This window comes from Schistocerca serialis, chromosome 8 (assembly GCF_023864345.2).
Source record: "Schistocerca serialis cubense isolate TAMUIC-IGC-003099 chromosome 8, iqSchSeri2.2, whole genome shotgun sequence".
NCBI classification, from domain to species: Eukaryota; Metazoa; Arthropoda; class Insecta; order Orthoptera; family Acrididae; genus Schistocerca; species Schistocerca serialis.
The window spans coordinates 436,663,795-436,689,019 of NC_064645.1; positions in this window are offsets into that span (position 1 = coordinate 436,663,795).

Consider the following 25,225-nt stretch of genomic DNA (forward strand, 5'->3'; position numbering starts at 1 on the left):
ACTCTTGCGACTGGCTCGAAATTTGAACAGATGCCATCTGTCAAATGTAGAAACACACCTAGCAAATTTTGTTTATGTCGCCCAACTTCTTTTTGACCTGATTTTTGTCTGTCACTGTACATAAATGATCTGATGGACTGTTTGCTGACGGTGCTGTGGTATATAGGAAGGTGTACAGGATAGAAGATGACTTAAATAAAATTTGTAGTAGATGTAACGTAAGGCATCTAGCTGTAGATGTAGAAGAATGTAAATTAATGCAGTTGCGGAGGAAAAACAATCACGCAATGTTCGAATACAGCATTAGTACTGTGCTACTTACACAGTAAAGCCGACTAAATACCTAGGTGTAGCGTTGCAAAGCGATATGAAATAGTGTATGTAAGAATTGTGGTGGGGAAGGTGAAAGGCCGACTTTGATTTATTGGGAAAGTCTTAGGAAAGTGTGGTTCATCTGTAAAGGAGGCCATATATAGAACACTACTGTGAACCATTCTTCATGATTATTGGTAATTAGGAAAAAAAACTAAACTGCATCTACATCTATACTCTGCAGCCGGCCGGAGTGGCCGAGCGGTTCTAGGCGCTACAGTCTGCAACCGCGCGACCGATGCGGTCGCGGGTTCCAATCCTGCCTCGGGCATGGATGTGTGCGATGTCCTGAGGTTAGTTAGGTTAAATTAGTTCTAAGTTCTAGGGGACTGATAACCTCAGAAGTTAAGTCCCATAGTGCTCAGAGCCATTTGAACCATTTTATACTCTGCAAGTACCTGACGGTCTGTGGCGGAGGGTACCTTCAGTACCTCTATTGCTTCTCCATTCTATTTCAGTCTCGTATTGTTCGTGGAAAGAAAGATTGTTGGTATGCCTCCGTGTGGGCTCTAATCTCTCTGATTTTATCTTCATGGTCTCTTCAGGAGATATACGTAGGAGGGAGCAATATACTGCTTGACTCCTCGGTAAAGGTATGTTCTCGAAAATTCAACAAAAGCCCGTACCGAGCGACTGAGCGTCTCTCTCCACTGGAGTCTATCTATCATCTCCGTAACACTTTCGCGATTACCAAATGATCCTGTAACGAAGCGCACTGCTCTCCGTTGGATCTTCTCTATCCTTTCTATCAACCCGGTCTGGTATCGATCCCACACCGGTGAGCAATATTCAAGCAGTGGGCGAACAGGTGTTCTGTAACCTACTTCCTTTGTTTTCGGACTGCATTTCCTTAGGATTCTTCCAATGAATCTCAGTCTGGCATCTGCTTTTCCGACGATCTGCTTTTCCGTGCGAAAACGCTGTGAAGTTCACACAGTACTGAGCGACTGCCGTACCATCCTCAGCCCACAGATGTCACTGGAAGCAGATATGGAGTGGCACGTGGTCAGCACTCTGCTCTCCCGGCCATCATCAGTTTTTGATATCGGACCCGCTACTTCCCAGTCAAGTAGTCCTCAACTGCCCTCACAATGGCTGAGTGACCCCGATTACCAGGAGTGCATAGCAGACAGGACCGTCACTCATCCAAGTGTTAGCCGAACCGGACAGCGCTTAACTTAGGTGATCTGACGGGAACCAGTGTTGCCACTGTGCCGAAGTAGTTGGCTGGTAATGAGGAAATATAACAGCAAAATCACGGGACGTGAACTTCTCATGCAGGTAGGCGAGGAAATCCCCAAAAGACTATCTTTCACCTCTAGTTACCGGCACCCAGTCGACTCGCCACCCCCGCTTCACAGGACGCCGCCTCCCCGTCCACAAGCGCTCCTCGGTCGGCGTGCAGCCTCAGACAGCGACTGGCGCGCCGCCTGCCTGCGACACGGCGGCCCCAGGTAGGGCACGGCGCGGCGTCGTGACGCAGGCGGGTGACGTCAGCGGGCGTGCGTCGGCCGTGTACGGCGCTGGCCGCCTTCCAGAGGCGCCACGCCACGCCACGACGGGCAGCCAGCCAGCCAGCCAGCCCCCTAAGGCGCGGCGCTGCTCTGCCTGCAGGCGTCTTGCGTCGTTTCACGGTAGCGGCCGGCGTCACATCCGAAGCGTCGGCGCCCCTTTGAATTCACGTGAGTGGCAGGTTGTAGGTGCTACCGAAAGGCCACAAGTACAGCTCGGTTACACGCGGTGGCTTAGTAGTTAGCGTCGTGGCTTCACATTTTTGGGTCCCCTGTGCGAAACCCGATTTTGTTTTATGTCAGTTCATTTACGTACAAAAATGTTTCTTATCGGATTAGGGATGCAAGGGCGTTATACTACTGCAAAATTACAACTGGGTTTCACAATAAGTGTGATACATTTGAATTTTCTGATTTTTAGAGTACTGAAGGGCGATCTGTTTCAGTTCTTAATAACCAGTCAAAAGCCTAGATAGCATAATTCTTTTATTTAAGACGACCAGTTTTAACAGTTAATTTTATCATCTTCAGGTTATTAACATCTTTATGTGGTTACACATGTTCATTTCATGCTGAATCTCACACACAAGAAATCAAGTGGATAAAACTTGGCACTTAATAAAGTTTGTCATTGCAGTGCAATCCACTTTAAATGGCCTATAAGGTACAGTTAGTTGGCTGTATAAGCTACAAACTCGCTGTACGTTGGCCTGGCAGTAGCAGGGCAAATGAGCTGTTGGCACATTTTGTTAGTGTGGGTTGCCTGCATCAGGGGCACCTTCTGCAGGCAACCTGCACTAACAAAATGTACCAGTTGCGCTTGTGCCCTATTACTATTGGCAACTGTTAAGGTTACAAGACAGACTCTTATGTAAGTTTAAAATTATTGTAAGTGATAAAAGTGAAGATATCTGCTGGAAGTAATTGTTCACAGTACATGTCACACTTCATAGAAAATGTTGTTCTATTATGCTTATATGGGCCTACAAGGTTCGAGTAATTTGCACTCAAGATGGTCACACAGTGACTGAAATCGATTTGTAAAATAAAGATTTCAATATTTATGACCAATGCTACTATTTATCCAAGAGATATGGACTATAGTGTGGTCGTGGTGCACACCGTTCGCAGTGGAATCAGACACGAAAAAAAAGAACTATAATATGTGCTTGATTCAAACTGACGTTTGTGAATTCGGCTATGAGTTAAATAAAGTTGGCGTCTTATCTTAGGGTCACGACGGGGATATATTATGTGAAAGGCGGAATGTTTTAGCATTTGTATTCCAGTACTGAAAACTCATGGACATGTACAACTGAAACAGATCACAAAGTTTTAAACATAGCTGCTTGGTTCAGCGACCGTTTATAAATTCAAAATGAAACAAATAAGCCCTCGGTCACAATTTTTTTAGTCTTATTGACCGGGTTTCAACACTTGTAAGAATGCCTTCATCAGAATTTAGACATACAAAGTGGTTTAAAACACAATTACAAATTTATGGAAGAAATTTTTTTATATATGTAAAAAAGTGCAAGTACTGAGTAACAATACTAGACAGAGATAGTACGCACATGTCAAGTATAACATAAATAACAAACCAGAAGGGCTTTATTCACAAAAATTCAAAAAGAATGGGTGAAGGCGAGCCTCTAAGGGCTGCTCATACCTGTACAGCCACAGGTTGCAACAGATCAGCTGCTATGATACACCTTTTGATATGGAAGTAACATGGATTCGTGAATGTGCAATGCAGAAACGGTCGTCCTCAAATGCGGTAATTATTTGTAATAAGGAACATTGAATTAATTACCACTGACGTAATACAATTCAGTGAATGGAAGAAAACTGTCATTTAAATTATTTATCAGTCTTCTGTGAAGGTGTCTCATGATCAGTATTGCATTCAGGGTACGTACGAATATTATTATTTATAGAAGTCATTAGCATACACAGTAAAATCAACAAAAATGGATGAATTCGTCAGTAAAATGTAAGAAACCAACAAAACTTGACCGTGCAAGTATAATGTCACTACTGTTAGATTGCTGAGTTTGGTAGCAATCTGAAACAGAGAACAGGCGACACGAAATGTTTCGAATGGTGCCAAATTTTAACTTGGGGGTCGCCTGCCAACTTGTCACGCTCGTCTGTTGGGGGCGCATAAGGTACTAATTTACACTGAGATGACAAAAATCATGGGATACCTCCCAATATCGTGTCGGACTTCCTTTTCCCCGGTCTAGGGCAGCAAGTTGATGTGACATGGACTCAACAAGTCGTCAGAAGTCCCCTGCAGAAATACTGAGCCATGCTGCCTCTATAGCCGTCCATAATTACGAAAGTGTTGCCGGTGCAGGATTTTTTGCACGAACTGACCTCGATGTCCTATAAATATTCTATGGGGTACATGACGGGCGATCTTTTCCAGAGCAGTCCAAACAACTGCGGGCCAGTGACTTGGTGCATAGTCATCCATAAAAATTCAATTGTTGTTTGGAAATATGGCGTCCATGAATAGCTACAAAGGTCTCAGAGTATCCCAACATCCAGAGGACCCAGTCCATTCCATGTAAACACAGCCCATAACATTATGGAGCCACCACCAATTTGCACAGTGCGGTGTCCCTGACTTCGAGGAGTCTGCGCCACAATCGAACACTGCCATTAGCTCTTACCAACTGAGATCGGGAGTGATCTGACCAGACCACGGTTTTCCAGTCTTCTAGGACCCAGCCGATATGGCCACGAGTCCAGGAGAGGCGCTGCAGGCGATGTCGTGCTGTTCTCAGCAAAGATACTCGCGCCGGTCGTCAGCTGCCACAGCACATCAACGCCAAATTTCTGCGCACTGTATTAACGGATACGTTCCTCGTACGTCCCACACTGAGTTTTGTGATTATTTCAGGCAATGTTTCTTGTCTGGTAGCATTGACCATTGACAACTTTACGCGAACGCCGCTGCTCTCGGTCCTTCAGTGAAGATCGTCGGCCACTGCGTTGTCCGTGGTGAAAGGTAATGCCTGAAATGTGATAGTCTCGGCACGCACTTGACACTTTGGATCTCGGAATACTGCATTCCCTAACTACACTCCTGGAAATGGAAAAAAGAACACATTGACACCGGTGTGTCAGACCCACCATACTTGCTCCGGACACTGCGAGAGGGCTGTACAAGCAATGATCACACGCACGGCACAGCGGACACACCAGGAACCGCGGTGTTGGCCGTCGAATGGCGCTAGCTGCGCAGCATTTGTGCACCGCCGCCGTCAGTGTCAGCCAGTTTGCCGTGGCATACGGAGCTCCATCGCAGTCTTTAACACTGGTAGCATGCCGCGACAGCGTGGACGTGAACCGTATGTGCAGTTGACGGACTTTGAGCGAGGGCGTATAGTGGGCATGCGGGAAGCCGGGTGGACGTACCGCCGAATTGCTCAACACGTGGGGCGTGAGGTCTTCACAGTACATCGATGTTGTCGTCAGTGATCGGCGGAAGGTGCACGTGCCCGTCGACCTGGGACCGGACCGCAGCGACGCACGGATGCACGCCAAGACCGTAGGATCCTACGCAGTGCCGTAGGGGACCGCACCGCCACTTCCCAGCAAATTAGGGACACTGTTGCTCCTGGGGTATCGGCGAGGACCATTCGCAACCGTCTCCATGAAGCTGGGCTACGGTCCCGCAAACCGTTAGGCCGTCTTCCGCTCACGCCCCAACATCGTGCAGCCCGCCTCCAGTGGTGTCGCGACAGGCGTGAATGGAGGGACGAATGGAGACGTGTCGTCTTCAGCGATGAGAGTCGCTTCTGCCTTGGTGCCAATGATGGTCGTATGCGCGTTTGGCGCCGTGCAGGTGAGCGCCACAATCAGGACTGCATACGACCAAGGCACACAGGGCCAACACCCGGCATCATGGTGTGGGGAGCGATCTCCTACACTGGCCGTACACCACTGGTGATCGTCGAGGGGACACTGAATAGTGCACGGTACATCCAAACCGTCATCGAACCCATCGTTCTACCATTCCTAGACCGGCAAGGGAACTTGCTGTTCCAACAGGACAATGCACGTCCGCATGTATCCCGTGCCACCCAACGTGCTCTAGAAGGTGTAAGTCAACTACCCTGGCCAGCAAGATCTCCGGATCTGTCCCCCATTGAGCATGTTTGGGACTGGATGAAGCGTCGTCTCACGCGGTCTGCACGTCCAGCACGAACGCTGGTCCAACTGAGGCGCCAGGTGGAAATGGCATGGCAAGCCGTTCCACAGGTCTACATCCAGCATCTCTACGATCGTCTCCATGGGAGAATAGCAGCCTGCATTGCTGCGAAAGGTGGATATACACTGTACTATTGCCGACATTGTGCATGCTCTGTTGCCTGTGTCTATGTGCCTGTGGTTCTGTCAGTGTGATCATGTGATGTATCTGACCCCAGGAATGTGTCAATAAAGTTTCCCCTTCCTGGGACAATGAATTCACGGTGTTCTTATTTCAATTTCCAGGAGTGTATTTCCAGAACAGAATGTCCCATGCGTTTGGCTCTACAAACCACTCCGCGGGCAAAGTCTATTAATTACGGTCGTGCGACCGTAATCACGTCCGAAAGCTTTTCACATGAATCACCTGTGTACAAATGACGGGTCCGCCAATGCACTGGCCATTTATACTTTATTTACGTGACACTACCGTCATCTGCGTACGTGCATATCGCTGTCCCATGAGTTTCGTCACCTCGGTGTATGTAGGTTACCAGTTAAAAATAAAACTGTTGCATATGCGGCCCATACCGCCGCCACACATTGTCACTATTGGTTCTTGAACAAAAATGTTTGACGACCTCTGATACAGACTATAGAGACAGAATAATAATTAAACAACTACACAAAAAAGCAGCTGTAGCTAAGATAAGAAATACACAAAAAGATTCTCAAAGGCGTTCTACAAAGGGGTGAGAGGAGGCGCGACTACAGGAAGGGTATTCGCCACCCTCTGCCGCCAACATTGCCAAACCCAGAATAACATACCGACCCGGTGAAGATACGAGTTAACTCCAGGAAAAAGCAGAAACGCTTGTATTTCTATGATTTCTGTAATGTAGAACACTATGCATTACTGAGAGAACAAAGGAGATACGTGAAGAGTTGGTTGGTGGAACATTTATTTGAACAGTTAACGAAGAAAGTCGAATCAGTAAACGCAGATATCCACTGAATTCGAATTGTATTGCTTGGTTAATTTCCTGTCGTAAGCGCTTCGGTATATCGATTGTTCCAAAACGCATTCGCCGGCCGTTGTGGCCGAGCGGTTCTCGGCACTACAGTCTGGAACCGCGCGACCGCTACTGTCGCAGGTTCGAATCCTGCCTCGGGTATGGATGTGTGTGATATCCTTAGGTTAGTTAGGTTTAAGTAGTTCTAAGGTCTAGGGGACTGATGACCTCAGAAGTTAAAGTCCCATAGTGCTCAGAGCCAAAACGCATTCGATTTCCTCGATTTATCGAGAGTTTTCGGAGCACTTGATAAGAAGTACGATTTATAGATGTTTGAGTTAGCAAAAATCTTCTGCACGTTTCATAATTTAAGAGATTGTTCTTTGGAAGTGGTATGACACCCGTGTCTCTCCCCTCGGATCCGCGCCGAGCTGCTGACGTAACAAGCTTTCTGAGTAATGCTCACGTTTCCTTGTCAGGGCGGGCAGCTACATCTACATCTCGCAGAACCGGCAACACACATTCCGCGTCCGGGTCAGATCCCTACAAGCGTTATACACGAGTGCAACTGCATAGGGCGCCCGCTCGGAGCCTTTCGCAAGTTGGCAGGTAGCTTGCGCCACGCCGTTTTACGGCTCCCACGCTGCAGCCGGTAGGAGGTAGGAGCCACTGCATTCCGCTCCACGCATTCCGTCCGCCCCCCTGATCTCATGGTCGCTCCTTTGCCGCCCCCGCGCTGGGCGGAGTTTCCTGGCAGACTTTACCCTGGCGAGAACACCGCATCTTCACTTTCGTTTGGAGGCACCAAGATGCTCGCGGAGCGAGGAAAGCGGGCAGCGGTCGTCCTGTCGGCCTAGCGAGAGGCGTACGCCGCACAGTACTTCCACGACGTGTGTGATGTGTGGCAGGATTTTGTTGTTGCGAAACACAAACTGGTCTCCAATTGCTGGAGACAAGAGGAATGCCTTTCCTCAGTGTGCTCTGGGCATTGTTTTAGTTCTCGTTTCTTCCAGAGTCATTCTCGTCGTTTCTTTAATGTCCTCCTAGGTTTTCCGCTCCGTCTTTGACCTACCTTTGTAACGAGCGTTACATTTTTAGCTAATGAGTCTTGTACTCTCACGATAAACACAAAGTAACCTAATTTCAGCTGCAGTATTTTGCCCTCCAAAGATATTTTTGGCTTTATTATTTCTAAGAGGGTTTTATGTTTTACTTTTTCAGTCCATGAAAGTGTCAGGATCCTTCTCAAAACCCACATCTCAAAAAAATCGATTTTTATGCTATCCACTTTTTTCATTGTCGACGTCTCCTATTCATACAAAAGTATGGGAAAGAAGAAAGCTATAGATATTTTTATTTGGGCGATAATGACAGTTTCCTTTTCTTCAGCAACTTAATTAAGGTAACTGTAGCGAATTCTCCAAGTCGTACCTTTGTTCTCATTTCCTCATTGCAGGAGTTATCACATTTCTTCAATGATTTCCCCGTCTATCAGCGAGTTTGTCGTCACTCCTGTTGTCAAAATTTTTATTTTCTTCAAAATTAGCCTTAGACCATCTTTTCTGCTTTATTATCGTCTTTTTCCAATATACTTCCAATATCTTGTTTGGTGTAAGTGTTGTACCGTCAGAGTATTTTTAAGTTGTTGATTACATGCCGCCCAGTGTGCAGCTTTCTGATTATCTGTGTAAGGTGTTCTGCTATTCCCATAAAACTTAGTACTTCCATCATTTTTGAGTGACTTAAATAATCAAATGACTTGTCGTATTCTAGAAAGCAAACAAATAAGTCTCGTTGATATTCTCTGTCTTGTTCCCTGATCCATTTTACGTGTAATATTTGCCCCTGGTGCCTCTGTCCTCTCTGAAATCTGCTTGTTTCCTTGTTTTAAGTAATTTTTGAGTCAATATTGAAAGCATATGGTACCAAAGGTATTCTGCATTTTTCACAGATGACATTTGACGTGATTAAGTGTAGTGATACTGTTTTGTTATGGTTATTTTACTTGATTTTCGCCTAACTCTATACAGCCATCTGCATAATACATTTTAACGAAATATATTAAGACAGTTTTCACTCTAACACAACAGACGACGCACCAAATGGTTCAATTGCCTCTAAGCACTACTTAACATCTGAGGTCATCAGTCCCCTAGACTTAGAACTGCTTAAACCTAACTAACCTAAGGACATCACACACATCCATGCCCGAGGCAGGATTCGAACCTGCGGCCGTAGCAGCAGCGCGGTTCCGGACTGAAGGACGACGCACCACGAAGGAATTATCCCAATGGGACGGGAATCGGTAGATGCGATATACATATACAGACAAACGAATGATGACATTTTCAGAAAAAGGGATGATTTATTAAAGTGAAAGAGCTTCGCAAATTAAGAAAGTGGATAACGCCTTGCTCAACCTATGGCACTTACGCATGCAGTTATTCGGCTTGACACTGATTGATACAGCCCATGGACGTCCTCCTGAGTGATATCGTGCCAAATTCTGTCCATTTGGTGCATTGCATCGTTAAAACTCTGACGTGGTTGGAGGGCCCCGTCCATAATGTTCCAAACGATCCCAGTTGGGAAGAGGTCCGCCGACAATGACAGCCAATACAAGGTTTGTCAAGCACGAAGACAAGCAGTGCGGGAGGGCATTATCTTGCTGAAATCTAAGCCCAGGATGGCTCATCTTAAAGGGCAACAAACCGGGCCGTAGAATATCGTCGACTGACCACTGTGCTGTAAGGGTACCGCAGATGACAGCCAAAGGGGCCCTGTTATGAAAAAAAAAATGGCATCCCAGACCATCACACCTCGCTGTCAGGCCGTAAGGCGGGCGGTAGTCAAGTTTGTGTCACGCCGCTGTCTGGTGCGTCACTAACACGACTTCAGTCTGGAATCTCATTGACTGGAGTAGAACTGTCTTGAGTGATGAATCTCGCTTCGAGATGAGTCCCGATGACCAGTGAAGACGCCGACAGCGATAGTTCAGATAAACATGCCGATGCTGCAAGCAGCAGATGAAGGAATAGAGAAAGCGTATGAGGAAATTGATGATGTAATTCAGTACCTAAAGGAAGATTAAAATCTGATAGTGGTGGGGGGACTACAACGCCACTGTAAAGGATAGAATGAAGGGTTGGGGAGAATACGGGCTCGGAAGTAGGAATGACGGAGGAGGAAGACTTATTGCGTTCTGCAGTAATTTTCAGCTAGTAATAGAGAATACTCTGTTCGAGAAGCACAAGAGGAGAAGGTAAACTTGGAAAAGGTTAGGAGATACAGCTAAACTCCAGCTGAGTTACATCAAATGCGGACAGAGATTTCAAAAACAGATTCTGGATTATAAGGCGTACTCTGGAGTAAATATAGCCTCGGATCACAATTTAGTAATGATTAAGAGTAAACTGAAGGTCAATAGAATCATCCGAAAGTATCAAGGTGAAAGGAAGTGCGATAGTGAAGTACTGAGGAATGGTGAGGCGCATTTGGAGCGTAGCACTGTGTGGTAGTTCAAATGTGTGTGAAATCTTATGGGGCTTAACTGCTAAGGTCATCAGTCCCTAAGCTTACACACTACTTAACTTAAATGATCCTAAGGACAAACACACACACCCATGGCCGAGGGAGGACTCGAACATCCGCCGGGATCAGCCGCACAGTCCGTGACTGCAGCGCTCAGACCGCTCGGCTAATCCCGCGCGGCACTGTATGGTAGTGAATCATGGACAATGGGAAAACCGGAGCGGCAGGCAGTCGAAGTGTTTGAGATGTGACACTACAGCAGAATGTTGAAAACTAGGTGGACTGATAAGACAAGGAATGAGGAGGCTGTTCGCACAATCGGCGAAGAAAGGAACATCTGGAAAACATTGACAAGAAGAAGGGACAGGATGATGGAACGTGTTTTAGCATCAGAGAATAACATCAGAGAATAACTTCAATCGTGCCGGGGGGAGGGTGGGGCTATAGAGGATAGAAACTGCTGAGGAAGACAGAGATCGGAATACATTCAACAAATAACTGAGAGAGCAGTATGCCATTGCTGCTCTGAGATGAAGTTAGCGCATATGAGGAATACGCGGCGGAACCCATCGGGCTGGTCAGAAGACTGATAATTAAAAACAATGGTTTTCAAGGGAATATTACAGCATTCTCCTCGCAAAATAGTGCCAAGAAGAGGTAACGATGATGCAAGCAGATAGTGATCACGCATGCTCCTCTCCAAAGTAGACCACAAACGCTCAATTACTTTGATGTCTGATGAGTGTGCTGGCCAGGAGAAATGCGACAATGCCTCCTCGTGCTCACAGTAGCAGTTGTGGACTATGCAAGCAGTATGAATAGATACCCTCTCGTCTTGGAACGCCGCATCACCACTGGGGAACAATCATTGTATTGTCGGACGGACCTGACCAGCCAAAATGGACACACAATTCTTGGCAGTAATGCGACCTTCCAGAAGTTTCGGGGTCCGTGTGTAATGGTTCTTTATTTGAGAAACCATTACCACTCGCCAACCTTATTTTTCGATATCGTAGATGAATGAATATTTTTCTACGTAATGTCTCATATTTTTCACTCTAATCAAATTTGGTTACACTTTTATATGTACGTACGTCGATATTTTGAGATGTTGAAATCGATATAATATCTACTGTGAATATCTTTGTACTTATTGTTATCTTTGATGCCGGTTTGTGACTTTTGGCGCGGAAGCGTACAGAGTAGTCAAGTTTTTGTGTTGAATATGAACAGTCTTGACTTTGTGTTGGAAATGAAAAGATGAGTCTGAGTTGTGGACAATGAAAAATGTTGTTAGTGTTATTAGGAGCAGTAACAGCTGCGAAATTGTACGATGAAGTAATGTTCTGAACATGCGAAAGCATAAAAAGTTTAATAAAAAATATGAATTTTTCTGAAAAGTGAGTGTCAAGAATTATTTTAAAGTGACCATTGTTCAAAAAAGGATGAAGCACATTGCAATGAAAAACATAAATCATAAAGTAAATCCTGAAAGATTGTCTTCGTAAGTTCAAGTCGGTGTACTTAACATCCGAGTGCCTTTCGCACCAACAGCGATACTCATGCTACCTAGACAACACTTTTAATTACGAGCCAAAGCCAGAGCGAGATCGTCGTTGGATTGCAAATACAAGATAAGTGATATTGTTAATTTCCTTCAGTGACTGTAATCAATTGATGTAGCAGTACCTGCCACATTAAAGACCTTATATGTGCGCAATCAAAAGATCATACTTTGAGTGCGCGACGTGATAATTTTTGAACTGATTAACTGTTAGTGGAGGTATTTTTAAACGTGGAATATCACACTGCCATGCCAAATCACTACCCAACCTCTACAATGTCTCACGTTTGGAACGTAAACTCGGCCTGAAGTAGGAAGAGGTGTGAAACAAAACTCATGGGGACAAATGACATTCTTTTATTGCTCCATACTCCAGGTTTTATTTCTTCGGCATCAAATTTTCCTGTTACAAGCATTTGCATCATTGATGTGTGGTTTTTGGAATTCCAGCTCACCGTGTAATTCCCTGCTTATGGAGCTCCATTCGTTTTCTTTTGGTGCTGACAGCTTTCAAGAGCCCAACATTCAGTTCTTTTGTAGCTGTCGTCCTCTTATTTTTCTTCACAGTCGTTACGGAAGTACACACACCATACGAGCCCATGTTCGAATTCACTTATCTCCGACATAAAACACTCACAACTACACAGAAGACTGTTCTGACGACGAATGACACTTGGAACGTCTCGAGGACATTACACAGGTGGCGTTCAGGGTCAAATACAACAGTGCAACCTGTAGGCTTGGCTAGCATCTGTTTTAATATTCAAGCATACATTTCTCTCGTGTTTCCATATTTTTGTCCAACCACTCTAGCCTCTGCCATTAACTTTATAGTTGTTTGCGTAATAAGTGTGTAGATGAAGATGTAGGTCTCCGAACGTGGCAGTCGCCCGCTGACCCATTGCTGCTGAGTCCGTCACAGCCGGCAACGTTCACGACGAGCTCTCGCAACTGCAGAGTCCCATGCCGTGCTAAGAAGGAAATTGGTGTGACCTGTCCACCAAAACATACTGGACGGAGAAAGCTTGGCGCACCAGCTTTCTGCGGCTCACCACATGGCCATCCGTTTTCTGCTTAATGAACACTGGTCGTACAGGTTTGCCGAAAGCCGACCCAGGCGACGCCACTGAAGCTTTCCATGTTCTGCCAGTAGGGAAAAGAGCTCTTGAAAGTCAGAGATACAAATATTAGGAACGAAGGAAGATTGGGTTTAACGTCCCGTCGACACCGATGTCATTAGAGATGAAGCACAACCTCGGAATGTTGCAAGGATAGGACAGGAAATCGACCGTGCTCTTTCAAACGACCGATCCCTGCATTTGTCTGGAGCAGTTCAGAGATCCCAGAAAACCTAAACGTGGAACAAAGCCATTAAGGATGCATGAGATCGTTGCCTCGATATGTCTATCAGAAATAAAATCATGGTCAATTTTACACGATCCCGGCATTTCTCTGGAGCAATTCAGAGAAATCCCAGAAAACCTAAACGTGGAACAAAGCCATTAAGGGTGCATGAGGTAGTTGCCTCGATATGTCTATCAGAAATGAAATCTTGGTCAATTTTATACGCAAGGATTTTGTGTAAGGTAATGTGGTACCATGTATCGATAACACCATACCGGCGTCTTCAAGTTGGCAACGGAATTACAAGTTTCAATCCGACGCCGATAGCGGGATCCGGTAGAACCAATGGGGCGCACGGGCTGAGCCACGCCTCCAGCGATTCTGGAGTACGAGCGCCCTCTGCCGCCCCTACATACACTGAAGAGCCAAAGAAACTTGTATAGGCATGCGTATTCAAATACAGAGACATGTAAACAGGAAGAATAAGGTGCTGCGGTCGGCAATGCCTATGTAAGACAACGAGTGTCAGGTGCAGTTGTTAGATCTGTTACTGCTGCTAAAATGGCAGGTTATCAAGATTGAAGTGAGCTTGAACGTGGTGTAATAGTCGGCGCACGGCGGATGGGGCATGGCATCTTCGAGGTAGTGATCAAGTGGAGATTTTCCCATACGACCATTGCACGGATGCGCCATGAATATTAGGTATCCGGTAAAACATCAAATCTCTGACATCGCTGTGGCGGAAGAAGATCGTGCAAGAACAGGACTAACAACGACTGAAGAAACTCGTTCAAAGTCACAGTAGTGCACCCTTCCGCAAATTGCTGCAGATTTCAATGATCGGCCGTCATCAAGTGCCAGCGTGCGAACCATTCAATGAAACATCATCGACATGGGATTTCCGAACCGAAGGCCCATTCGTGTACCCTTGATGACTGCACGCCTCGCCTGGGCGATTCAACACCGACTTTGGACTGTTGATGACTGGAAACATGTTGCCTGGTCGGATAAGTCTCGTTTCAAATTTCACTGAGTGGATGGACGTGTACGAGTATGGAGACAACCAGATGAATCGATGAACCCTGCATGTCAGCAGGGGAATGTTCAAGCTGGTGGAGGTTCCGTAATGGTGTGGGGCGTGTGCAGTTTGAGTGATATGGGAACCCTGATACGTATGTATACGACTTTGGCGGGTGACACGTACGTAAGCACCCTTTCTGATTACTTGCATCCATTCATGTCCATTGTGCATTCCGACGGACTTGGGCAATTCCATCAGAACAATGCGACACCCCGCATGTCCAGAATTGCTACGGGGTGGCTCCAGGAATACTGTTTTGAGTTTAAACGCTTCCGCTGGCCACCAAACTCCCCAAACATGAACATTGGTGAGCATATCTGGGATGCCTTGCAACGTGCTATTCAGAAGAAATCTGCACCCTCCCGTACTCTTACGGACTTATGGCCAGCTCTGTAGTATTCAAGGTGTCAATTCCCTTCAGCACTACTTCAGAGATTAGTCGATTCCGTGCCACATCATGTTGCGGCACGTCTGTGTGCTCACTGTGGCTTTACGCGATATTAGGCAGGTGTGCGGTACCAGTTTCTTTGGCTCTTCATTGTACATTACTAATCATATACATTCTATATTTTAGCTGCAGTAAATAAAATATGAGTCTACTAATATTCCAGAGCATGTTAATGTACCAATAGAAATAAGACATCGATTCATTTGAAGTTTTGCTCTTGTTGTTTTTAAATGTAAAGCTCATGTGCATATAAATAGCTGCAACTGCCTGCAAGCATTATCTCTTTATCTTATTTTTGGACATTCATGTTATCGCCAGTTTTGATATCCTGTTAAAAGTGAGTGTTGTGATCCACGTGTTAATCACAATAGAAGTTGACACACGGATACTTTAAACAAAGCTTCCCGTATTGTCGCAGCATGAACAGAATACATCTTTGTGTACAACTCGCCATGTAAACACTACTCATGGCGATACATTAAAGCAGGTTTCATCTTCTAGTCACAGAGCCAGCACCCAGCATTACGCTTTGAAATACTCGTGTAACCTCCTGTGCAACATCTGAAGATGAGCCCAAAAGGTTCGAAAACCGGTTTATGAAATAAAAAGTATTTAAAAAAAGTGACTGGTTTCAGTTTTCTGTATTAGTATTGAATAAACAATTATTGGTTCTTAAAAATCGATAATGGATAAGCTTAATTTGTTTTCTTCATGTTCAGTACTGACTAGTTATAAATTTTAAATACTGTGCAAGACGGGATGACAGTACGCTCGCAAGTTGATGGTCCTGATTATTGTATAACAGGCCGACTGCACGCTTTTCAGCCAGTGTTAGAGATTCACCACTAAACCCTGCAGCGCCGATCCGTCTTAAGAATCGAACTACTATGTATAAAATACCTTCAAACGTCAAATTGCCTTACAAATGAGATAATGTGTTAAATATTGGACGTTAAGCACGGAAGCAAGAAAAAATTTAGAAGTAAAATTGAAATTTTGTTTGAAATTTTTTGGAAGTTAATAAGAGCTCTGATTATCAAACACTGGATAAGTATAGTCTGGACAATTTGCATTTCGTTTTAAGCAAAAGCTACTTTTTCACGCATCTCAATAATTCTGACATATGTCTTGGACTACGAGTCGTAAAGTGATACAATTTTGTAGGTACGTTCAGTGGCATATGTGGATATTGTCTGCCAATTTTTTTGCGAACTGAGTCGGTAATAAAGAAGTAATAAATTAAAACATCATCCCTTGTGCTGAAGTTTTACTGAACGCACAACAAAATTGTAGGAAATGATAAACGTGTTTCTTTACATCATTCTATGGCAAATATTAGTGACAAAAGTTTCGTAAAGATGTTTGATTTGGAGTCGCCAAGTAGAGATGGGAAAAATCGACCAGTAAAAGTCGATACCGGTATTCTAGTTCTGAATAACCAGTATTTTTCGTACTTGTTAGGTCTCAGTTGTAGCATGTGTTTATTTTTTACTAATAATCAAGTAAAAATACCGCGGAAGCTGAGTCAACATTTTTCAATCTTTGTTCGATTTCTACGTTTATTACAGGAAATAACAGGACTAAGAAGCGAAAATCGCTTAATTCGGAAACCAGTTATTTCAGCGGTTTTAACAGTCCGGTTAAACTGGCTTCGAAGAGAATCGATAGAACGGTAAACCGGTTGTTTCGGCGACAACCGCCATTCCTATCGCCAAGTCTGCTCAAACACTTGCTTGCACAGGCCACACAAACCGCTTCCGGTCCTTGGCCTCACTCATTCCAGCTTTCCACACCTTCCTGTCAGCTGCATCTTCATCTCCCAGACCCAGTATCTGCATGTGTCCCTTGGGATTATCCTTCTATCTCATTCTCGGCCGTCCTAGTGGTCTCGTTCCTTCGGCTCCTCCATCCATCACTGTCTGTATTACCGTGTTCTCCCCTCTCCCCCTCACATGCCCGTACCATCTGAGACTTAGTTTTCACACTAGCTACGATGTCAGGTTGTGTGTGTAATTGTCTGAGTTCTCTGTTTTTCCATGGTCTCCATGTCCATGTCTCGCTTGCGTAGCACACTATTGGTTTGATGACCGTCTGACATTTTCTTATTCTTGCCTGCCTGGATAGTAAATTAGATCTTATGATATGTATAGCTCCTAGATCTCTTCCCCCGGCTTGAATTCTCGTTGCGATCTCTTGTTCAATAAGGTTTTATTGGTTGGTGTTCACACCGATTACGTGAATGTGTCTGTCTTCTGTGTTGTTAGGTTCCTGATTGTTAGAGGGTCCTAACGGAGCTCTTCTTCCTATAACTAGAACTCTGATTTATTTTCATTTATGATTAGACCTACTTTCTTAAGTTCTTCCATCAGTACAATTCATTCCATGCTCTTTACTACCACCACAATATCATCCGTGAATGTCAGAACATTTGTCTTTTTCCCTATGGTGACTCCTGCGCATTCTTGTGTTACTCTCATCAAGGTATTATTGAGTGATAAATTGATACGGTAGGTGATATAATATCTCCCCTCAAATGTTTCTCAGAACTCTCCCTATATTTTCGCTCTACGCTTTGATTCCATCCATTTTAGTTAGCTTTATCAGCTTGTCCGGTATCCCACACTCTGCTATTATTCTCCACATCTCCTCTCTCGCCGTGCTGCAATATGCTGTGTTGAAGTCTATAAACTTACAGAAGGTATTCTGATTGTGCTCCCAGTTCTAGCATTTGTCTTAGTGTGAACATTAGGTCAGTTGTTGAGGTACCCTTTCTGAGTCCCGCTTGTGCTGTGTCTAATATTTCTTCAGTGTATTTGTCGAGCCTGTTCTGTATAATTCTTGATATTATTTTATAGCACGTGTGTAGTAGAGATATGCTTCTATGTCAATATTTGTCTCCCTTCTTGTATATGGGACATACAGCGGCAGTTTTCCATTCCTCCGGCATTACTTCTTTCCTCCACACCCCTTTTATCAACTAGGATAACCGTTCATATGTCTCGTCTCCCATTCTTTGATGAGCTCTGCTGATATCATGTCTATGTTTGGGGCCTTCCCATTTTTCAGTCTTTTCATTGCCTCCTTCACCTCCACCAGAGTTGGTTCTTCGGCTGGTCGGGGTGGCCGAGCGGTTCTAGGCGCTATAGTCTGGAACCGCGCGACCGCTACGGTCTTAGGTTCGAATCCTGCCCCGTTCATGGATGTGTGTAATGTCCTTAGGTTAGTTAGGTTTAAGTAGTTCTAAGTTCTAGGGGACTCATGACCTCAGAAGTTAAGTCCCATAGTGCTCCGAGCCATTTGAACCACTTGAGTTGGTTCTTCGACTAATGGTTGTACATTCTGGTTGTTTTCTTCCCTGTTTTTGTTGCCATAAGTGTCTACCAGGTTGCTAAACAGTTCTTTGAAGTATCTGCTTTGTTTCTCTAGATTCCCTTCATTTGTAGTAATCAGTTTTCCATTCTCGCCCTTCATTATCACATGCTTAGCTCTGTACTCCTTTCTATAGCTTCTGAGTGTCCTGTAAAACTGTTTACTATTGTTCTAGCTATAGTATTCCTCTGTCTTTTCTATCTCTTTATCTCTGAATGACCTTTTCTCTTAATTTCTCTCGTGGCTGTCCTGTATTTTATTTGGTTTCCGTATTTGTCATTGCTCATCACTGCCTGTCCGGCTGTCTTCCAGTCCTGAACTGCTTTTCTACATGTTTCATTGAACCATGGTTTGCCCTTGATATTGCTATTATTGTTATCTCCTAGTAGTTCCTGTGCTGTCTCCTTTAGAACTGTTGTTATCTTGTTCCAATTTGTGTTGATATCTTTACCATATTTCCTATTCTCTAATTCTGTGAATTTATTTCTGAGCTTAAACTGTTTCTTCATGTCGTCTTCTTGTAGCCTACTCACATATACTCTTTGGGTTATTTTGGCATTGTTGCTCTTACTTGGTAATGACTGATTCATCTTCATTAGCACAAGAGGATGCTCTAATCCTGTCTCAGCCCCTCTCATTGTCCTAACACCTGTTACTGCCTTTTAGTTTTTTCTCTCTCGACACGTGGTCTATTTGGTTCCTAGTTAGCCCGTCTGGTGAGGTCCACGTATGTCTCCATGAGGAAATGATGTACAGACTATTTGCATGTTTGGCGAAGTGGCGAAGTTGATGAGCCTTATACCATTATCATTTGATTCATTCTGCAACGTGAACATGCCTATACATGGTTGCAATTGGTGTCTTTGTCCTATTTTGGCATTCAAGTCCCCCAGCACAATTTTGTGTCCTACTCTAACGGTACCACCGACCACCTTAAACGACAATCGATGCTAAGTTTATACTTCTGCGAGGAATTTTTGAAAAGTTGACCGTGAGATAACCTAATGGAAACGGAACAATCAAATTGGGATTCGTTTCCGAAACACTCCAACAGAGTATAACTAACAGTAAACAGGTGAGCCAGGTACAGTCGTTCTCCCAGCACAAAAACAAGTTGTAACATTAGATATTAAAACAGGTCGCCAGCCTAATTAGGCATTCTTGTGTCAAGCAAAAATAATAAAGCAGTGCTAAGGCTAACCTAACCTTCCTTGACACACACACTAAGCTCTTTCCTTGTATCTGTTCATACCACAACACAGTAACCTAATATTGCAGATAAATGTGCTACTAACTAGTAAGTCAGATAAACAAATGGCCAATGAAATAGTAAACAGCAACATATGCCTCTCAAGAACACGTACCTTAAATGAACTAAGTGCAACAGTTTATAAAACTAATTACTGACACACATGAAACTAGTAGCAATACTAAACAGGGTAAAGCTTGAAATGATTCTGAATTTAAATCAGGGGGTCTGCTAATGATCATAATCTATAACTTCATTGGTTAGTACAGGGTTTATATGTCTGTGCATCAACCAAGTTGCATTAGAATAGATAACACACTAGACAGTTCTTTCTTAAACTCTGTTTGAAGCAACTAAATAGAATGCAAATCTTACTACACTAGCTCTAAAGGAGCCTTTGCACTGCTTCATTAATTAGCGTAGTACATAAGGACCCTTAAACTTTTATGCTTTGAAGAACCGTGCTCATTAACGAAACTAAACCAGTATGTATGAGAACTGGTAAGTATTCTTATCATTAATTATTAATTAAGTAAAGCACAACAAACTATAACTCTTTAAATAACAAATTTGCTTTCATAAGCAGTCATTTGACCTACTCAAGAGATATAATTGGCTGTGCAAATGACAAACAACATTAAATTCAAGTTCAACCACTTTCTCGTAGTAAATTAGCCCACCCAGAATTAAATTCACTAGGATAGGATTCCTATCCAGGTTTGTGATTTGGGATAATCGCGGGTGTTAGAGTTCTTAGTAACACCACAATTATTGTTATAAAATCAACCAAATTTCACAAATACCTGGTCCATTTACAGAGTGCCAAATATAAACTATTTAGTGGAAGGCTGGTGGTACTGGTGGCGTCATTTGCAGTGGTTATTAACCTGGCGGCGAAGCAGTCATAGCAATACTGTTGGCCTCGTCCTGTTACATATCATATTGGCCACGGAATTACATTTTTATAGGCCAAACATCGTGCCATGATAATGGTATCACCAAAGCATCATCCGAGCCCCATACATACTGCCCTTAAGCTCTGCTGGCCTCAAAATTCGAAGAATATGAGCCACTATGATCCGCTACTGCTAGCGAGGTGTTAGCCACAGCACTGCTCAGCCCTGGCTACTTAGTCGTCACAAAGGACGTGTTGCCACTTGCGCGCCAACCACACCTTTTCCACTCCGCCAGGCTACTTCCTTACCTGCGGGGCTTCCCCACATCTTTTACATTCAACTCTACGTTCCCTAATTACGGACCAAGTCATTGATAGTACATTATATAACCATAATTCCATTAGTTATTTAAATCCACAAGCATAATTTTATACAACGTGGTTCAAAAGTTCACATAACTTATTTATTTAATCGTATGGCTAGAGCCCCCCGTCGGGCAGGCCGTTTGCCAGGTGGCGGTCTTTCAATTTGACGCCACTTCGGCGACCTGCACTCGATGAGAGTGATTGGATGATGATGAGGACAGCACAACACCCAGTCTCTGGGCGGACAAAATACCCCGTCCCAACCGGGAATCTAACCCGGGACCAGAGGATTCACAATCCGTCACGCTAAGCATTTATTATTATTATTATTTTGTTCGTTTTTGTTCGTTGTATCTGCTCGGTGCGGACGTCGTAAGACATCCGTTTAAGTTCGTTTAAGTTTTCTTATTACAGAGGGCAGCTAACCCTCTGACCGAACAACCATTCAGCTAAAGGGGGCAGACATTCACATAACTGAAACATGGACACATAGTGAAAAAATTTCCATGACAGATACAACGTTCTATATAAGGAACACTACAAATTGGCATAGAAATATCGATACGGATACAAAATAGGTCAAAATTAAGTGTTACAGTACTGTGGTAATCTGGAGCACATTTGGTCTAAAGTGTCATAGAATTCGTCTTTTATGTCTTCCTCCTTGTATTGGGATGTAGAATGGACGCTTACGTTGAGATGTTTCTGTATTTATAGTTGATCCTAATGTAGCATCATGTTATAGTGCCATCACACTGACCATTATTCTATTATGTCTGAAGTATATGGTGACCACGTTTGTTTCCGCTGCATATGATTGTACAGTTTTTCTCTCTGTGCACAGGCCATCTTATCTCCAGCAGGGCTGTAATACCCTCCTTATACGCTGTTAGTTCTCCATCAAGTATGTTTGTCGCTCCTGCAGCGTATAGTGTTCTTACATTCCATGTTCCTATCCGTAGTCCTTTATTCGTAAGCTTGAGTCTCAAAAACTGTTGAATATACACTACTGGCCATTAAAATTGCTACAGCACGGAGATGACGTGCTACAGACGCGAAATTTAACCGACAGGAAGAAGATGCTGTGATATGCAAATGATTAGCTTTTCAGATCATTCACACAAGGCTGGCGCCGGTGGCGACACCATCAACGTGCTGACATGAGGAAAGATTCCAACCAATTTCTCATACACAAACAGCAGTTTACCGGCGTTCCCTGGTGAAACGTTGTTGTGGTGCCTTGTGTAAGGAGGAGAAATGCGTACCATCACGTTTCCGACTTTGATAAAGGTCGGATTTTAGCCTATCACGATTGCGGTTTATCGTATCGCGACATTACTGTTCGAGTTGGTCGACATCCAATGACTGTTAGCAGAATATGGAATCGGTGGGTTCAGGAGGGTAATACGGAACGCCGTGCTGGATCCCAACGGCCTCGTATCACTAGCAGTCGAGATGGAAGGCATCTCACCCGCACGGCTGTAACGGATCGTGCAGCCATCTCGATCCCTGAGTCAACACATGGGGACGTTTGCGAGACAACAACTATCTGCATGAACAGTTCTACGACGTTTGCAGCACCATGGACTATCAGCTCGGAGACAGGGCTGCGATTACCCTTGACGCTGCATCACAGACAGGAGCGCTTGCGACGGTGTACTCAACGACTAACCTGGGTACACGAATGGCAAAACGTCATTTTTTTCGGATGAATCCTGGTTCTGTTTACAGCATCATGATGGTCGTATCCGTGATTGGTGACATTGCGGTGAACGCACATTGGAAGCGTGTATTCGTCATCGCCATACTGGCTTATCACCCACGTGATGTTATGGGGTGCCATTGGTTACATGTCTCGGTCACCTCTTGTTCTCATTGACGGCACTTTGAACAGTGGACGTTACATTTCAGATGTGTTACGACCCGTGGCTCTACCCTTCATTCGATCCCTGCGAAGCCATACATTTCAGCAGGATAACGCACGACCGCATGTTGCAGGTCCTGTACGGGCCTTTCTGGATACAGAAAATGTTCGACTGCTGCCCTGGCCAGCACATTCTCCAGATCTCTCACCAATTGAAAACGTCTGCTCAATGGTGGCCGAGCAACTGGCTCGTCACAATACGCCAGTCACTACTCTTGATGAACTCTGGTATCGTGTATAAGTTGGCTATTTAGGTTCTTACATTGGTAACGCCACCGCCACGTAGCGCTCTGTATGAAAATCACTGGCTGTGTTGCGTGCAGTCTGTGGCTGGTTTACATTGTTGTTGGCTATTGTAGTGTTGGGCAGTTGGCTGTTAACAGCGCGTAGCGTTGCGCAGTTGGAGGTGAGCCGCCAGCAGTGGCGGATGTGGGGAGAGAAATGGCGGAGTTTTGAAATTTGTAAGACTGGATGTCATGAACTGCTATATATATTATGACTTTTGAACAATATTAAGGTAAATACTGTTGTGGCGTAACAAGACAGCTACGCCACACTGAAGTAGCCGAAAGGCACGCGTAATCTCAAGTAGGCTAGATAGAGGTCTGAAACAGGATACTTATTAATGTTATAAAGAAAAGTATGTAGCTGCTGGAATACTTAACTTTTAATTTTTCCTTGTTGTATACATCGTTCTGGATGAGACATTTCATACGATAACTATCAAACTATGTAAGGCTAATGGCGCCTTGCTAGGTCGTAGCCATGGACTTAGCTGAACGCTATTCTAACTGTCTCTCGGCAAATGAAAGAAAGGCTTCGTCAGTATAGTCGCTAGCAAAGTCGTCGTACAACTGGGGTGAGTGCTAGTCCGTATTTCGAGACCTGCCTTGTGGTGGCGCTCGGTCTGCGATCACACAGTGGCGACACACGGGTCCGACATGTACTAAATGGACCGCGGCCGATTTAAGCTACCACCTAGCGAGTGTGGTGTCTGGCGGTGACACCACAAATACATTGTTTTTTCTCTATCAAAATCTTTCATTTGCCAACTATGCCTATCAGTAGTTAGTGCCTTCAGTAGTTAGTTTGAATCTTTTATTTAGCTGGCAGTAGTGGCGCTCGCTGTATTGCACTAGCTTGAGCAACAAAGATTTTTGTGAGGTAAGCGATTTGTGAAAGGTATAGTTTAATGTTAGTCAGGGCCATTCTTTTGTAGGGATTATTGAAAGTCAGATTGCGTTTCGCTAAAAAAATATTGTATGTCAGTTTAAGCACAGTCATGTATAATTTTTCAAAGGGGACGTTTCACGTGTTGAAGCTGCATGGGCAGCTGTACCTGTACACGCCATCCAAACTCTGTTTGACTCAATGCCCAGGCGTATCAAGGCCGTTATTACGGCCAGAGGTGGTTGTTCTGGGTACTGATTTCTCAGTATCTATGCACCCAAACTGCGTGAAAATGTAATCACATGTCAGTTCTAGTATAATATATTTGTCCAATGAATACCCATTTATCATCTTCATTTCTTCTTGCTGTAGCAGTTATAATGGCCAGTGGCGTAGTCTGTGTAATTTGCACGCCCTGAGTTACGCTACCCCAAGACATATGCAGAGTTTCTAACAGTAAAACTCGGTCTTACTGTGTTAGTCCTTTAACGTAAGACTATACTCTTAACGAGTAGATTGTGACGGTATGTTAAATTTTAAATTTGCTCAATAGTTACGTAAATACTGAAAATAAAATTTTCGTTGCCCCAGAAAGTCGTTGGTTAGGGAACCTGCTACTGCGGCTGTGCATCATGAACCGGTTTCGCCGTTTGGTAGTATACATACTCTCGACAGTAGTATAGATACTCTCCACAGCCAACTCGGCCAGCGGGTCTGACGTCGGTGGGTTTTTGCGCCTTACTCCTCATCTACCATCCCCCCTTGCACGTAGCGTAACTCTAGTCGTGTATTTGGTAAAGGCTAAGATTGAGAATTGTTCAAAAGAAAAAGCCAGACACTACACGGAGGAGTCAGTTTTGAAAAATTTTAGTCAGATTAAGTTTCATCTAACAACCTCTTGTGAAATAAGGAAAATTATTAAATCTTTGAAAAATAAATGTTCTGTTCGAGTAGATGACATCTCTAACAAGTTATTAAAACAATGTAGAGCAATTACAGCTGGTGTTTTGAGTCACATATGTAATGCACCACTGACATTTTTCCACGCAAGTTAAAATATACCATTGTCAGGCCTCACTACAAAAAGGGGGAAACCACAGATATCAATAATTACCGGCCACTATCCTTGCTTACAGCATTTTCAAAAGTCTTTGAGAAAGTAATGTACTCAAGAGTGGTTAGCCATCT